Raw genomic sequence first — 15,922 nt, forward strand, 5'->3', positions numbered from 1 at the left:
AGAGTAAAATTGCTTGTAGAATTGATGCCACTATGTAGAATAAATCTGCATTTTCTATATGTTATATTCTTTCATTTGCCCATAGAATTAAAGAGTTAACATAGTTCTTAAATTAAAAACACTCTTTACAATTATAGAATTTAACATATCATAATTTAAACTTTCAATTTACAGTTTTTCGGTGTCTAGGTACTTAATTATCTTGTTTTATTACTAGTCACTGCTTGGCATATTCTGAGTGTAAAAGAATAAATTCCAAACATTCTAAAATTTAAAAAAAATTTAGTATTTTATATCATGTACATACAGCAATGTAGGTCCTATGCATAAAATATATAGTACAATACACAAGAAAATATCTGAAAATAAAATACATAGCAGAAACATACTCTGTACAATCTAAAATTTTCACAGCAGACATTACACCTGCTTTTCTCAATGCTTTCTAATCTTTTAAGATCTGTGTTTAACAATGTATAAAACTGTTCCAAAGCCTGGCTGAATGGTGTCCTTCTAAAGCACCCCCTAGAGCACCCCTTCTAATATCCTCCTGGTGGTAGGGGGTTTCTTTCAGTTATTCTGATGCTGAAGGCTTGAACCTCAGCAGGAAGAATTCATCCTTTATCTTTCTGATGGGAAAGCACCATCCATTGGCTTTTCACTGCTCTTCTGAATGAGTTAAAAGAGCTTTATTTCTATGACACATTCACATTTCTAGCTAGATTTTTAATGCTACAGGACAATATATAATAAAGTGTATTTCTAAATGTATCAGATAGAACTGAAATTCCAAAAGCAAAACAGACACCAGCTTCACTGATAAGCTTATCAGTGTAAGCAAAATTGCCTCCAATTCAAATCAAACTTAAGGTTTTTCTTACCTGTAATTTAAATGCCTGACAACTTATTGGAGGGTTCACAGAGTAACTAAGAATAGGAAAGTTTGTTTTCTTCTGGTAAATCTGCTCTGTACCCGAGGGATAGTCTTTGCCCCTATGGCTTCGAATAAATAGAATCTACTGTTACTTTTATCCTCAAAGGTAGAGTAAGACAGGCTTAAATAAAACTGTGGGGCTATGTATGTAAATCTTTGGTAGAGCATTTGTCTAGTATGCATCAGGCTTACTAGTTTCCATCCTCCATATTGGGGGTAAAAAGCATGTATCTCTCTGGGTGATACAAAAAATACATCTGTGCACATGAACTCACATATTCATACATGTAGGACGTGAGCAGCCTTGCTGAGCTTCTTCCTCATATTTAGCCCATTATTTTTTAAAATATTTGTCTACTCATTAGAATTTCTAAATATTGTGTTTCAGAATCACACAATTCTATTTTAATATTAGAGATTTTAATAAATTGCTGTATATGAATGTAATATTGATAATGCTGTTAAAAATCGTCAGCCTCACTGGTCATTCAAGAAATGCAAATTAAGACAATACTGAGAATCTATGTAACTTCAGAAAGAATGGTTATTAACAAGAAATCAACCGATAACAAATACTTGGAGGGGTTGTAGGGAAAAAGGAACGCACCTCCACTCATGGTGGGAGTGTAGACTGGTACAATCAGTGTGGCGACTCCTCAAAACATTGGTTCAAAGTCCTACTCAATCCAGCTACTCCTCTTCTGGGTATTTGCTTGGAAGAATTGAAAACATCATACCACAGGGATATATGTGCATCCATGTTTATAGCAACTCAATTAGTGAGAGCTAAATCTTGGAAACAAATGAAATTTCCATCAACTGTGGAATGATAAAAATATGCTATATTTTTATTCAATGCAGTACTACTCAGCTCTAAAGGAGGATAAACTTGAGACTTTTATAGGTAAATGGATGCAACTTGAGACCATAGTCACAAGTGAAATAAATCAGACTTGCATGTGAAACCATCACATTCTCTCCTTAGTGTAAATAATGGACAAAGTAAATAGGATCTAAATTATACAAGAGATACCGTGAAAATGAATTGGGATTGCTCAAAAGGAAACAACATGAGCAATGGATTGCTCAAAAGGAAACAACAAATGCAGTAAGGGAAAAGAGAAAAGAAAGAAGGGAAAAGATAGATAGTTATACTACTGATTTCTGGTAGTTCATCAAAAAGAATAGTTTTTTCTTTCATGGTTTGATCATTTTTTTATGTCTTCATCTTATAATCTGAGCAACTACTTTGAAGACAACAATACATAATATGTTAACCATTGTTAGTCTCTTAATATATTTTTTTGAAATTCTTTATCATTTTTGTTCTTTTTTCATTTAAGGTTCTTAGTAAATCAAAAATCGTAAATATGAAATTGTTTGATTAATCTAAGACTTTCATGACTTATGTATATTAAATAAGATTTTGGAAACAGTTTCCTTTTGGAGATATAGCTCTTAGTCCAACTCAATTCTTACTTAATTTTTCACATTTATTTGACAAATACTCAAATAAATACTCTCTTTCAAGTATCTTAAAAATAGATGTATTCTTTTCCTCAGGCAGTTATTTTGAAAGGTAAATCAATGAGTAAATGCTCTAGGAATGTATCTGAGTATTTCTTTTTTTGTTTGTTTGTTTGTTTCTTTATAACAAAATCAGATGAAGTGATGATTTAAAGTACTTTGTACTTTAGTAAAATATGTTCAGTCACCTTCACATTAAAATTTTAGGTTAGCATTTCTTATAAAAATAATATCATCCATTCATTTGTTTTAAAAGCTGCAAATTTGTATCTGGATTATAAAGAAGTCAAAGTAATGGAAATAAATAGCAATTAGAATGGTGCTTGCCAGGGTTTGATGGGAAATGGGGAAATTTTGGTCAACGGGTAAAACTTTCAGTTACAAGATGAATAAATGGTGAAGTGTGACATATTATGGCAAAAATTAATAATATGTTATATACTCAAAATCTACTAGAAGATTAGATTATAAGAGCTCTTGATATTGCTGTGAAAGGTGTGTTTTTCTTAATTTTTCTCTAAGTGTGTTTGTCATTTGTGTAGGGGTATGCTATTAATTTTTGATTGTTCACTTTGCATCCTGCTATACAACTGAATTTGATTATTAAGTGAAGTCTTTTGCTGGAATTTTTGTGTCACCTGCAAATAAAGCTATTTTAACTTCTTTCACCCCTATCTTTATTCCTTTTATTTCTTTCTCTTGCCTAGTTGCTCTGGCTAATGTTTCTAGAATGATATTGAATACGAGTAGTGAAAGTGTACATCTTTCTCTTGTTCCTGATTTTAGAATGAAAGATTTCAGTTTTTATCCATTTAGTAAGGTGTTGGTGATTGGTAGTGGTGGTAGATGGCTTTTATTAGATTGAAATGAAGACCATCTATTTCAATTTTCTGTAGGAAAATTTTTATCAGATTAAGATAAAGACCTTATTGATGTATTTGATTTAGGGTTTTATCACTAACAGACTCCAGATTTTGCCAAACGCTTTTATTCTTTCGTCTTTTGAAAAGAATATGTGATTTTTGTCTTTGTTTCTGTGTATGTGGTATAATACATTTATTCATTTGGGTAGGTTGAACTATCCATGCATTGCTGGAATGCAGACCAGTTGGTCATGATGTATAATCTTCTTGATGATTTGCTATACTCTGTTTTCCAATATCTTACTGAGGATTTTGCATCTATTTTCATGTGGAAGACATACCTGTGTTTCTCTTTTTTGGTTAGATCCTTCTCTGGTTTGGGTATGAGGGTTATGCTTGCTTCTAAGAATGACTTTGGGAGTATTGCTTCATTTTCAATTTCATTAAAGGGTATGAGGAGTAGGTGCATGAAATCTCTAAATTTCTTATAGAATTCATCAGTGAATCCATTTCAGCCTGTTTATTCTTATGCTGATATTTTTAAATTACATCTTCAATTTCATTGACTAACACTAAGTTATTTACTCTTGATTTAGCTGTGGTAATTCATATCTAGGATGTGTCCATTTCTTCAGTTTTGTCCATCTTAACCAAGTAGAGTTTCTCTAAGCATTCATGATCCTCTGGATTTCTGCAAGATCTATTGTGGACTCATCTTTTTCATTTTAATTTTACATTTCATATGTCACAATATCATCTGTAAAGAGATTAAAGAAGGTATCTGAAAATGGAAAGATACCGCTTGCTCTTGGATACAAAGAACAAACATAATGAAAATGATCATACTCCAAAACCATTATACAGATTTAATGTAATCCTGATCAAAATGCCAATAGCATCCCACACAACATTAGAGAAAACATGTCTAAAATTCAGTTTGAACCAAATGACATCTCGAATAGCAAGAAAAATTCTGGGCAGCAAAGACAAGGCAAATGATATCAAAATCCCTGACTTGAAATTATGCTGCACTTTGTAAACGCAAAAGAGTGGAAACAGTTAAAATGCTCATCAACTGGTGAATGGCTAAAGAAAAAAAAAAATTAACACAATAGAGTACTACTCAGTCATAAATAAGGATGAATTTGAGACATTTCTGGGGAACTGGATGCAACTTGAGACCATAATCTTAAGTAAAATACATCAGACACACATGCTCAAATACCACATTGCCTCTCCGGTATGAGAACATGTATATAAAGACCAAAATGTGAAATACATATTGTAAAATAGAAAGCAAATGTTCAAACAGGAAGGGGAACTAAGGAAAGGGGAGGAGTAAAGGTAAGAAGGGAAAGGAGAAACAGATAAAGGAAGCACAAAATGAGAACAAAGATTGTAAGTAAGGAGAGGAAGAGTGATTGAGGGGAGGGAAGGGGAAAGGAGAAAGAAAAGAATGAGGACATACCTTGCAAGATTACAAATTCCCTATGATAAATGTGATCACTCTGTATACCTAAAATGAATCAATAATCTTAGTAAAAAAAGTGTTTTCACTTCGTACAATATAAAATGATAGCAGTGTGCAGTGATAGATGCTAATTAATTGATAGTGCCCAAAATTTCACAATGTATAAATATATCATGAACTTGAATTACACACCTTAAATATATCCTTTTTTAATTCATAAATTACACCTCAGTGAAGCTGAGGAGAAAACTTGCAATGTATTTTCAGATGTGCTATCTCTATTCTTACCTAAAAAGAGTAGAACATATTTCCACAATTTAAAAGGAAAAAAATTAAATGTTATAAATTATATATTATAAATTTTATATATATAGAAGTTACTGTTTATGTAAATGTACTTATATAAGCAAATGTAACAACTTAAATATTTTGAAATTAAATAATAGCAAACAAATAGCTCATTTATTAGTGCTCAAAAGGAGTAAAAAATATATTTATATTCTCAAATTTCCCTACGTAATTAGAGAACTGGCTAATTTGACACCTAGAAGCCAAGTAAACTTCAAGAAAATAAAATACTAGCTTATGTTTTTCAGAGAAGGAGCCCTGTTGGTATGAATAGTGTCCTTGCCTAGGAAGCTCAAGGATCTCTTTTGAAAGACTGACCATAAATTGTCCTAGAGAATCAGGGTATTTCAATATTATTGCTTAAGAGTATCCCAGGTAGATCTTACTCATTTTCCAGCAAAAAAAAAAAAAAAAAACAAACTACTGTTCTGTTTTCATTATCTCTCCAACCAGCTTCTCTTTTAATACAATGCTTCCTTGCTATTGAACATTTCCCCAAGTAATTATTCTTTTTTCTATTTCTTCTAGTAAGTAAATTTCCCATAAAATATACCTCTTGTATGAGGTTAATAACTTTTTGTCAGCATGCAATTATTGCTGTGTCTTGCTTAGAGCCTATGAAAAACTAAAAGAAATGCAAGACCCTTAAGCATCTTAGTATAACATATATAAACTTCAGCATAGTAGTATTTTTCATAGTTGTTATAGTAACGGTATTATGTTCATGCAATAATTATCGGTGAAGATTTTTCATTGTTAATAAACAAAAACTTCAGGGAAACTTCTAATTAATAAAATAATATGTAATAACTATATAAGATATAGTAAATGTTGTGAAAAAAACTAAAATCTGTAAATTCAAATGGAACTTTCATCCTTAGAGAAAATATGTTTACTATGTATTAAAATAGCAGGGGGAAAAGGCTGCAGTATCTGGGTGGTACTGAGCTAAGGAATATTAAGAAACTATTTCTCCTGAGTTTTCCAAAAAGATGTTTGCAATGGGCTCTGCCTTCTGCTTTGCTCTCTTCACCCATCTTGTACACTCTGTTTCCACCTTTAATCCACCTTCCATCCATGTGATCTTAAGAAGACTCTCTCTCCCTTCTATTCCAGTTTCTGGCCCTAGCAATAAATCCACGACCAAGAATAGTCTACCTTGTTTGGGCATAAACATTGCTTTGAAATAAACACGTGAGTCAAACCAAACCGTAAGACTCACTTCAGTGTCTTGGAAAAACAAACAATCTGTCACTGCTGAGAATATTGTTCTGCAAATTCTAAGGCCTATAAAATTGATAGAGCTCTTTTAAGAATTAGAGTATCTTAGGAGAAAAAATAGACACTTAGGTAAAGTGATTTAGTTGATTACTGTTGACTGCAGTCAAATGTTACTAAATAATATGTCACTATTATTTTTCAGATGCATAAAAAAGAACTTACTTCTTTTCATTGTTTGATTCCTCAAGCCTTTAGTTAAATTTTACTAAAATATGAAAATTTTTCTTAGCTATCAAGATTCTAGATTGTAAACTAGAGCAGTCTAATGCTATGTCAGAAAGGAAGGTGTTGGGGTGAGCTTTCAAAACTCAGAGAAATTTGAAGTACAACCTAGTTCAGGGAAAAAGTGTAAACAAAGAGAGTGATCCAAAGAAATGGGCATATCTTAAATACAGCACAGACAAAGGGGGAAATTATTCTTTAAAGAGAGATTGAGGGCACGACTTATACACATTCTTCAATATTAGAACCAGAAGTTAGAATTTCATTCTGCAGGCAAAAATGTGTCGTGGGTGATTTCAGGTAGATGAAAGAATGACATGATTAACCCTGAAACTCTGGAAGATTATGCTGACAGCGTTGCACAGGATAGAGTCAGAGGAGGAAATTCTAGAGAAGGAGATTCAGGGGAGAGTGACTGGTGCAGGGGAGTGTGCCTGGTGCAGAGCAATGAAGCACTCTTAGGAAAGAAGAACTCATAAAACAGAAGTGTGTAAATTTTTATTTAAGAAAATGTATAGTACAGCCTTCTTTTTCTACTTAATGATTCTACTTTGTGATTACAAAGCATATGTAGGTCATGAATAGATTAATGGCAGTAGAAACTACTATGGAAAATCATAAAATGGAGAGTCTACTTATAAAAACAGAATCATAATTTACCAGGTACTTACTAAATAGAAAGAGTAAAGCATTAAAAATCAATTTAACCAGAGTAGCGATATTCAAGGCTATATTTTCAGGGATCATTTCTATAGTATGTTACTAGAGATATTTTTATGATTGTGTGGAGTACAATAGTAGTGATACAGTGTGCATGGATGTTAAATTTTCTGAATGCTTACAACATTAGAAAATGCTTCAAAGGCCATGGCATATAGTATGAAATGTCATTTAAAATAGCGTCCTTCTGTCAAAAGTTTCTGTGAAACCTTCCAATAACCATTTATGGTTATTTTTACAATACCACTATAACTTTCTAACTGTGCTTACCATGACTTTAATAGAGTTATAATTTCAATGAATTGCAACTGACCAATGAGCTCTTCACAATACAATAAAAATATGCTATTATGTCTAAGTCAAAATTTTGACAGAACCTTTTTAAAATCTAAACAGCTATTGATAAAACTTTCATTCTACATTTCCATTTTCCTTAGAAATCCTGCTACTTCACAGAAAAATACATTGTCAAGAGTGACCTATTGAAATTTCTTCATCCAACCAGCATATACTTCAGTCAATATTTGTTACAATTTTGTCAAAAATTTCTGTTCTCTCATTTGCTTTCCAATTTGTTTCTTTATAGAACAATTTTTACTCATTCTCTTCATATAGCATGCTACATACTTACATCTTTCCACCCAATTTATTCTGATTACATTTACTAGAATTACTGAAAATTTGTGAGGAAATTTATCTTAAAAATCAATACCATTGCTTTTGTAATATATGAAAATTCATTTTCTGATCATTTTGTTACCAAGCTTTATAACAACATTATTTTCTCATATTTTATGTCTTACATTTCCACACTATCATTTTTGTGTTCTTCAAATAAAAAACAGACTGAAGTATTCCAAGGTTTTATTCATCCTCTTTTAAAAATTGTGCTCTGAAGAACCCAATCATTCATAATGATTAAAACGACTATCTCTAAGTGGCTATCTCCAAACACCACTCATAATTTATTTATTGGTCTGAGTGAAATGTTCCCAGTCACATGCTATGTTGGTGTAATATAGTGGTAATTTCTGCCCTATGCAGTGCACCCGAGTAGAATAAAGCATGAATAACTTTTTGCTGAAGAAAATTCACTGGAGTGCAATGTTTCAGGTAATCATGCAGAAATTATGGAAACTATTTAAGAGATAGAAGGGTAGCAGAGTCAGAGGTAAAGAAACAAAGAAAAAAAGAAGGATAAAGGAAGAAAGGAAGGAAGAAGGATGAAAGAAAGAAAGAAAGAAAGAAAGAAAGAAAGAAAAGAAGGAGAGGAGGGAGGAGTGAGAAGGGAGAAAATAAAATCGATGGCTATAAGTGACAGAAAGGAAGAATGTTTTTATTGTCGTTGCTTTTGTTCTTTCTGCTTGTGCTTGAAATCTGTAGGAGAGAGATGCCTTGGTAGATTTCAGGAATTTCTGGCATTTTATGTGTAAGTAATTTGTAAGGTCAGGCTCATAGAGAAAATATTTATGTGCCAGAATGCTTTGCAGGAGGGAATGTAATGTTTGGCTTATAACAAATATAAGTAGAACGCCAAAGGAAATGTTGCAGATGGTTGTCACAATTTCTCTGTGATTCCAGAAAAAAAATACTATCACCACTAACTAAAAAATAGATTTTTTGGGGGGGGTGGGTCTTTTTTTGAGACAGGGTCTCACTATGCAGTTCAGGCTGGCCTTGAGCTCACTTTGTAGCCCAGGCCGGTCTCAAACTCACAAGGATCTTCCCACCTCAGCCTTCTGAGTGCTGGGATTACAGGCGTGAGCCACCATGCCCAGCTGTCTGGCAGGGATTGAACTCAGCACCTCACGTTTGGCAGGCAGGTGCTTACACTGCTGAGCTAAATCTTAAGTCCAAAAAATAGATTTATTATAACAAATATGAAAGCAAAAACATAAATTTATATAACAACAATCTATGCCAGAGAGAAGAGTTGACTGTACCAGGACCATGGAATTGTAGTTTCAAGCAAGTCCAGAACATTAAAAGATTTTACTTAAAAATAACTGTACAGTTATATATGATAAATAGTTTGTAGAAAGATGATTGTTACAGAATAGATGCTGGCATTTTTACTTTAAGGTACAATGAGGACAATGATACTATTTTTAACTGGGGAATAAGGGAGGGAAATACTGAACTGAGCATAATAATCACTGCAAATTTGTGAAAACAGTGTTTCAGAGGTTTGAGAGACATCAATGAGTTATGTGCAATAAGCCATGGGATGTGAAATTCTGGGCTTTAGGAACAAAACTGGGTTAGTTAGCTAACCAACAGAGTCATCAGGATGCTCACGGTTTCCATTGGGTATTGAAATGTTTATCAGGTTATTTCATAGCCACCTCAAGCCCACAATGTTAAATACTAGATTAAAGAGTTTTCCAAATTGCCTTTATCCTCTAATTGGTGTCACTTGATTTCTACAATTAAAACTTTCCCAGTTAGTGCTGTTTCCTCCCATGGAGCTAAATATGCATATTTAGAACTGATCAATTTTGCCACCCACTCATTCTCATTGATTGCTACAGCTCGGGTTTAAACTGTGGCGCTAAGCCCCAGAATTTGAAATTTGCTCCTTAACTGTGCTATGAAAGGTAGGAGCTTTCAGGCTGGGGACTGGGGAGGTTTCAAGTCACTGGAGGAGCACTTTTGAAGGACCTAAGGAGCACCTCTCTTTCCTGTTGCCACAGGACAACTGGACTCTCTGTCCTAACCTTTCCCTGCCATCATGTGCTTCCTCAGCAGACGCCTATGAGCAGTTGAGCCTGGCCAGACGTGGATCAATATCTCCAAAACTATGATGCAAACGAAACTTTCTTTTTAGGGTATATTATATTGTAAGAAATAAGTCGCCCAGACTCAAATTACCAGTGCAGATAATGAAAGGCTCAGACATCAAGAAATCTCAAAAATGCTTTTATCTTGATGAAAGAGCACAGCAGGCCATGAGGTAGCAGGAATACAGGACAAGGGGGCTGTCCTTCTGTGCCTGTGGTAGCTGCTCTTTAAAGTGTCACAGTCTAACTCAGCTATCTTGAATGGCACGAGAGTGGATGGTGACGTGTTACTGATAAGTTAAAGAAAGAAGAAATGCAGTTTGCAGTGAAAAGACTTGGTTCTTACCTTGGAAACTTGCTGCATTTTGGGGGAAAGGATATAGTCACCATTTCTTGGAGTTCAGCATATTAATGGGGGGGGGTGGAAGTGAGTAGATGGTTAGGTCATTTAGATCCACAGTGGCGTTGTTTTGACCTTGTGCTTTGACAGAAAAGACTAAGCCAGGTTCTTACAATATCATGTGTCTTCTAGGAGCAATGTTGAGGACTAGAAGTCCCACCCCACGTCGTGACGCTTTTCCACCTAATTCTAAGTGATACTGAGATGCTTACTTCTCTTACCCTATGGTTACACCACAGTTATTTATAAATTAGCTTACTTATAAAATAAATCATTACTGACTCTATATCACACCACTTATTGAATATAATTTTAGATGAGGGGCATGAAAGAAAGAGAAAAAATTCAATTTTGCTCCAACGTACTTTATATTTTGGATTTGTAGGAGAAATATATAAATAAATCAGAGATACATGTGATTTATCAGTTAATAAAAAATAACATGGAGAAAAAGAAAAAGAGAGACTGGGGAGATGAGGAGGGAAACAGGAGAAGGGCTTACATATTAAAGGGCGGTCGAGCAAGCCTGTTGGGAACACAGCATTTGAACAAAGAGCAAGTGAGGAACAGTCCACGGTGCCACCTGGGAGAGCAGGAGCCTAAGAAGACAGGGGCGCACAAACCTCTGAAGTTAAAAATACACCATTCATTATCAGGCATCAGCAAGTAGGTCGGCCCTGATGGAGAAATGTGAACGAGCCCAGGAATAGTAGAACACACCGCTAAAGACTCAATACCAATTGTAGTTTTGAAAAGTGTCCTCACTGTTTACCAAAATGACCATCCTTGTGGATAATATCAGTAACAATTTGTCAGGATTCCTTCTTTTGACATCTTTCTGAACATTTGTTATCTTTCATCGCTGTGATGACTGCCAGTCTAGCAGATGTGAGGTCACAACTCACTGAAGTTTTAATTTACATTTGTATAAAATTAGAAATGTTCAACTGCCTTTTTATGTACACCAGTTGGCTATCATATATTTTAAAATAGTTATCACAAAAATCTTTATGTGTTCTGTCCACAAAGTAGTATTTTCAGTGATGACTTTCCTTCTTCACCTGACTTTCTCATTATGTAATATGTCCATGTATCTAAATATTATAGTGTACTCTATAAATATAATAATTCTGAGTTACATGTAAAATACAATTTTAATAAAGTATCAAACATAACAAGAATTGAACAGTACTGTAGTTAAATGTATACAGCTTTGTGCAACAGAGGATCAGGGAAACATGATCTAACTTGGGTTCAGCAGACACGCCTGTGTGGCTTTCAGATTAAAGGCTCTGATAGGAAGCAAGGCTTTAAATTGAAGACTATTTGATAATTTATGGCAATAATACAACCAAATTGCTTTACTATTACTAGTTTTACTCATGACATTAGAAATGGAAGAAGAATGAACCATGCACGCTTCCCAAAGAAATACAAATGACAAATAAATATATTTTTAAAAAGGTTTGATATCATTGGCTATTCAAGAGATACAAATTAAAATAACACTGAGATTCTATCCCACTACAGAAAAATGGTTATCTTCAAGAAATCAACCAATAACAACTGCTGGATGCACTGTGGGGAAAAAGAGCCTTTCTCCATGTTGATGGGAGTGTAAATTTGATAGAACCACTGTGGAAATCAGTGTGGAGATTCCTCAGAAAACTAGGACTAGAGGTTCCATTTGACCCAGCTACTTCTCTTCTGGGTATCTTCCTAGAAGAACTGAAAGCATCATACCACAGATCATATATATATATATATATATATATATATATATATATATATATGCAGCATGTTTATAGCAGCATAATTTGTAATAGCTAAATCTCGGAAGCAATCCAAATGCCCATCTGTGGGAAACCACCCAGAGGACTCTCCATGGAAAAAAGAGCAACTATTGCCATTTTGAGTAACTTGACCTTGTCTCCACGTATTAAGTACAAAGTTGGATAGGTTATTTCATTGTCCCTTCTATTGGCTTTAAGCTTTGTAAATTGGGCTGGCTGAGCAGTTGATATGTAATCTCTGAAGCAAAGCCACAGATCGGTGTATTCCGTCCGATGACTCCCCAGATATGTGATTGAGCAGGGCAGGATGGCGAGCCATGGTCCATGCTGTTGGCTGCGACTGAGCCCTGAGAAGGAAGCTATGACTTCCCAGGTCAAAAGGATTGTACATCAGAACTGAGGCCCTGACTCCAGATTATTAGGAACTACTTCAGATGTGTTATGCAGATAGCTCTCTCTGTATTTCTTGCCCACTGATTATCACAGAAGTGATCTCAGACCTCCTACCTAGCCCAACTCAATGCAGTCATGGCAGTCACATATTTCTCGCCACTGTAATCCCCGGAGCCACTCTCCTCATGGAGAATTAATAAAACCTGGGCTGGACTCTGGGTGAGGCCTTTGTTCCATTGAACTACCAAGCTGGAAGTCATTTTAAGTTACTTTTAACTCACTTCATAATAGATTGAAAAACGTAAGAACCGGGAAAATAAAGTTTTGAAATTAAATAATTACTGCAAGATATTGCCTTAAAAATTTTGCATCTCAAATATAAAAGTGCTCAGAATATTTTAAAGGAGAATCCAAGATAAAATGAAGAAAATTTAGGCTAAATTTAAATTCTATTTCAAAGCAACATTCAATGTCTACAAGAAAAAAGACCCTTCGAAGAAAACAAGTATCTCTAAACAGAATATATTCATGTAGTCATCTAAAAATCCATGCACAGGCACATGATGTCCACATACTACATGCTTAAGTATACAGATTTGTCATGATTTTTGCTTTGTGCTACTCACTTTAAATTTGTTTAGCTATTTTATTTTTTATTTTGTCTCTTGATTTTCATAAATTTTTCCTACAAAAGTATCTAATGCTAAAACTTCAAACAGCTAGTTTGTTATCTTTTCATTCTGGGAACAATATCATGAGTTATGTAAAATCAATTTAAATATAGAATGAGAAATAAGATAATTTAAATTAGGCCAAAACAATAATGCTGTCATGTAACAAAAGCTAAAATGAAGTAACTAAATGAGATGATAATTTAGTAGCTAAAAAACATATGAAGGATTTAAGTACTGTATGCAAATTTCTAGATCACATTGTGTGGAGAAAGGCGTTTTCTTTACACTGATTTGCATGTTTAGGCTGTGTGGGACAAAATCAAATGTTAAGCCAATATAATCTTTAAATTAGTATTTTAAAAAGAAATAAAAAATACTATTTTTTTTATGTTTTATTTCTTCATATATCCTAAATGTTAGTCCTTTGAGGAGTAGCTAGAAAATGTTCTCCCATTCTGTAAGTTGTCTCTTCACTTTGTTGGTGATGTCCCATGATGTGTAAAATCTTTTAACCATTTGCCAGTCCAATGTCTTAAATACAGAATCACAAAAACTTGTACTTTTGGTCATGTTTCTTAAGATAATATAATAATAAATATAAAAATTACAATTTGATTCCCATTATTCAATACAAAAATTGACTGGTTGAAATAACACCTGCACAAGCTAAGTTAGAGATATTCAGTATGTAAACAAATGTGCTGCCTAACTGACACCCATGGTAAACCATTAGGTGGTTATTTTAATGATATTACATTTTTTTTTTAATTCTTTTTATTATTTCTTGTGCAACTAAGGTTTTATTCAGAATATCTTTCCCTACATCTGTTGTCTTGATTACTTTTCTCTCGATCCTGGGACAAACTGCTCAACACCCAAAATTAAGAAAGAAAGGTTTCGCTAACTTACAGTTTGTGGAGATTTCAATTCATACTCGGCTGGTAGGGTGGCATAGCGCAGGGGCAACACTTCAAGGTGGCAGAGGACAGCAAAAGTTGCAAGAACAAAAGTGTGTGGAGGAGCAAGCCTCTTTTACTCCCTTGCATTGCAAGCAGGCAAACCACCCTCATGGGGATGTAGCACTCACCACCTCCAAGCCCTCCTCTCAAACAGGATGAGGATGTTTAGCAAGTGAGGACCCTAGCTCCCTGCTGAGTCCCTTATTTAAACTTCCAAACTTTTTAGGTTGACACAGTGTATCAACAAGTACACTTGTCTTCAAGATTTTGCATATTGTGTGTTCCACAACATTGTTTCTATATTGAGATATTTGATCCATTTGGATTTTAGTTTGTTGTATGATAAGAATACGGTTCTGAGTTTAAATTTGGGTATGTAGACAGGCAGTTTTCTAAGCATCATTTGTTAAAGACAGTTTGTTCCTTTTGTCAAAGACTGTGTAACTGAAAGCATCTTAAGTTTTCTCTGTGTCTTTTAGTCTGTTCGACTGATCCATAAGTCTGATTTTTGGAGAGGAGCTGTTTTTTGGCAATACCATTCTGTTTAAAAAAATTTGATCATTCTAAATGTAAAAAAATAAAAATTGGGCATCTCAAATGAATAAGCACTTCTTAGATAAAGATACACAATTGGCTAGTATATACAGGAAAAAATGTTCAACATTAATGGGCATTCAAGAATGGGAATTAAAACTTAAGATTATCTCTCACTTCACAAAGAAAGTTTACTAACAAGAAATCAACCAATAAAAAAGGCTGGTAAAAGTAAAGGAACAATCTTCATTGTTGGTAGGAGTGTAAATTGATAAAACTACTGTGGAAATCAGTGTGGCAATTTCTCAGAAACCTAAAAATAGAATTCTATGTGACTCAACTAATCCTCCTTTGGGTGTGTCTCCAAAAGAATTAAAATCATCAAACCTCAGCAATGTATGTTTAAGAACAACACAATTTAGAGCAGCACAACCCATAATAGCTAAATTCTGGAATAAGTTTATATGCCCATCAGAAGATGAATGAATGAAACAAATATGACCTCTATACACAATGGAAACCTACTCTGCTATGAAGAAGGATTTGGAACATTTCTAGGAAAATATGTGAACCTTGAGACTCAACTGTTAAGTAAAGTAAATCAGACACACACTGTACTACATCATATGGTTTCCTTGATATGAAAAATGTAATGAGAGAGAGAGAGAAAAGAGAAAGATATAAAAAATAATTATATTCTAAATGTTTCTGTTGTTGGTTTCTGATTGCACTCTAGCAAGGTATGAAATCTCACTTTGCAGGATTTACATTTCTTGGGGTATGTTAAAGTCTTTATTGTTGTTACAAACATGTTGAATTTTAATAATAACAAAATTTCCATAATAGTAAAATTTATTATGAAACTGAGGTTAATGTATATATATTTTTTTTCTATTGGAAGTCAAACTCAGGACCTTGTACTTGTCAGGTAGGCGTTGTGCCACTGAGCTATATCCCTAGCCCATGGATACTTTCTAAAGAAAATTGAAGATTATCAGGCAACATTAAAAGTTAGATGAATGA

The 15,922-nt window shown here is 33.9% G+C and overlaps 1 pseudogene; it reads left to right on the forward strand.

Moving 5' to 3' along the window:
- The first annotated feature begins 7,370 nt into the window (after positions 1 to 7,370).
- LOC111757319 (small nucleolar RNA U3) lies at positions 7,371 to 7,453 on the forward strand (annotated as a pseudogene).
- Positions 7,454 to 15,922: the final 8,469 nt, after the last annotated feature.

The sequence above is a fragment of the Cavia porcellus genome, unplaced genomic scaffold (assembly GCF_034190915.1).
Source record: "Cavia porcellus strain 051 isolate PalLab524CR breed Dunkin Hartley unplaced genomic scaffold, mCavPor4.1 scaffold_30, whole genome shotgun sequence".
NCBI classification, from domain to species: Eukaryota; Metazoa; Chordata; class Mammalia; order Rodentia; family Caviidae; genus Cavia; species Cavia porcellus.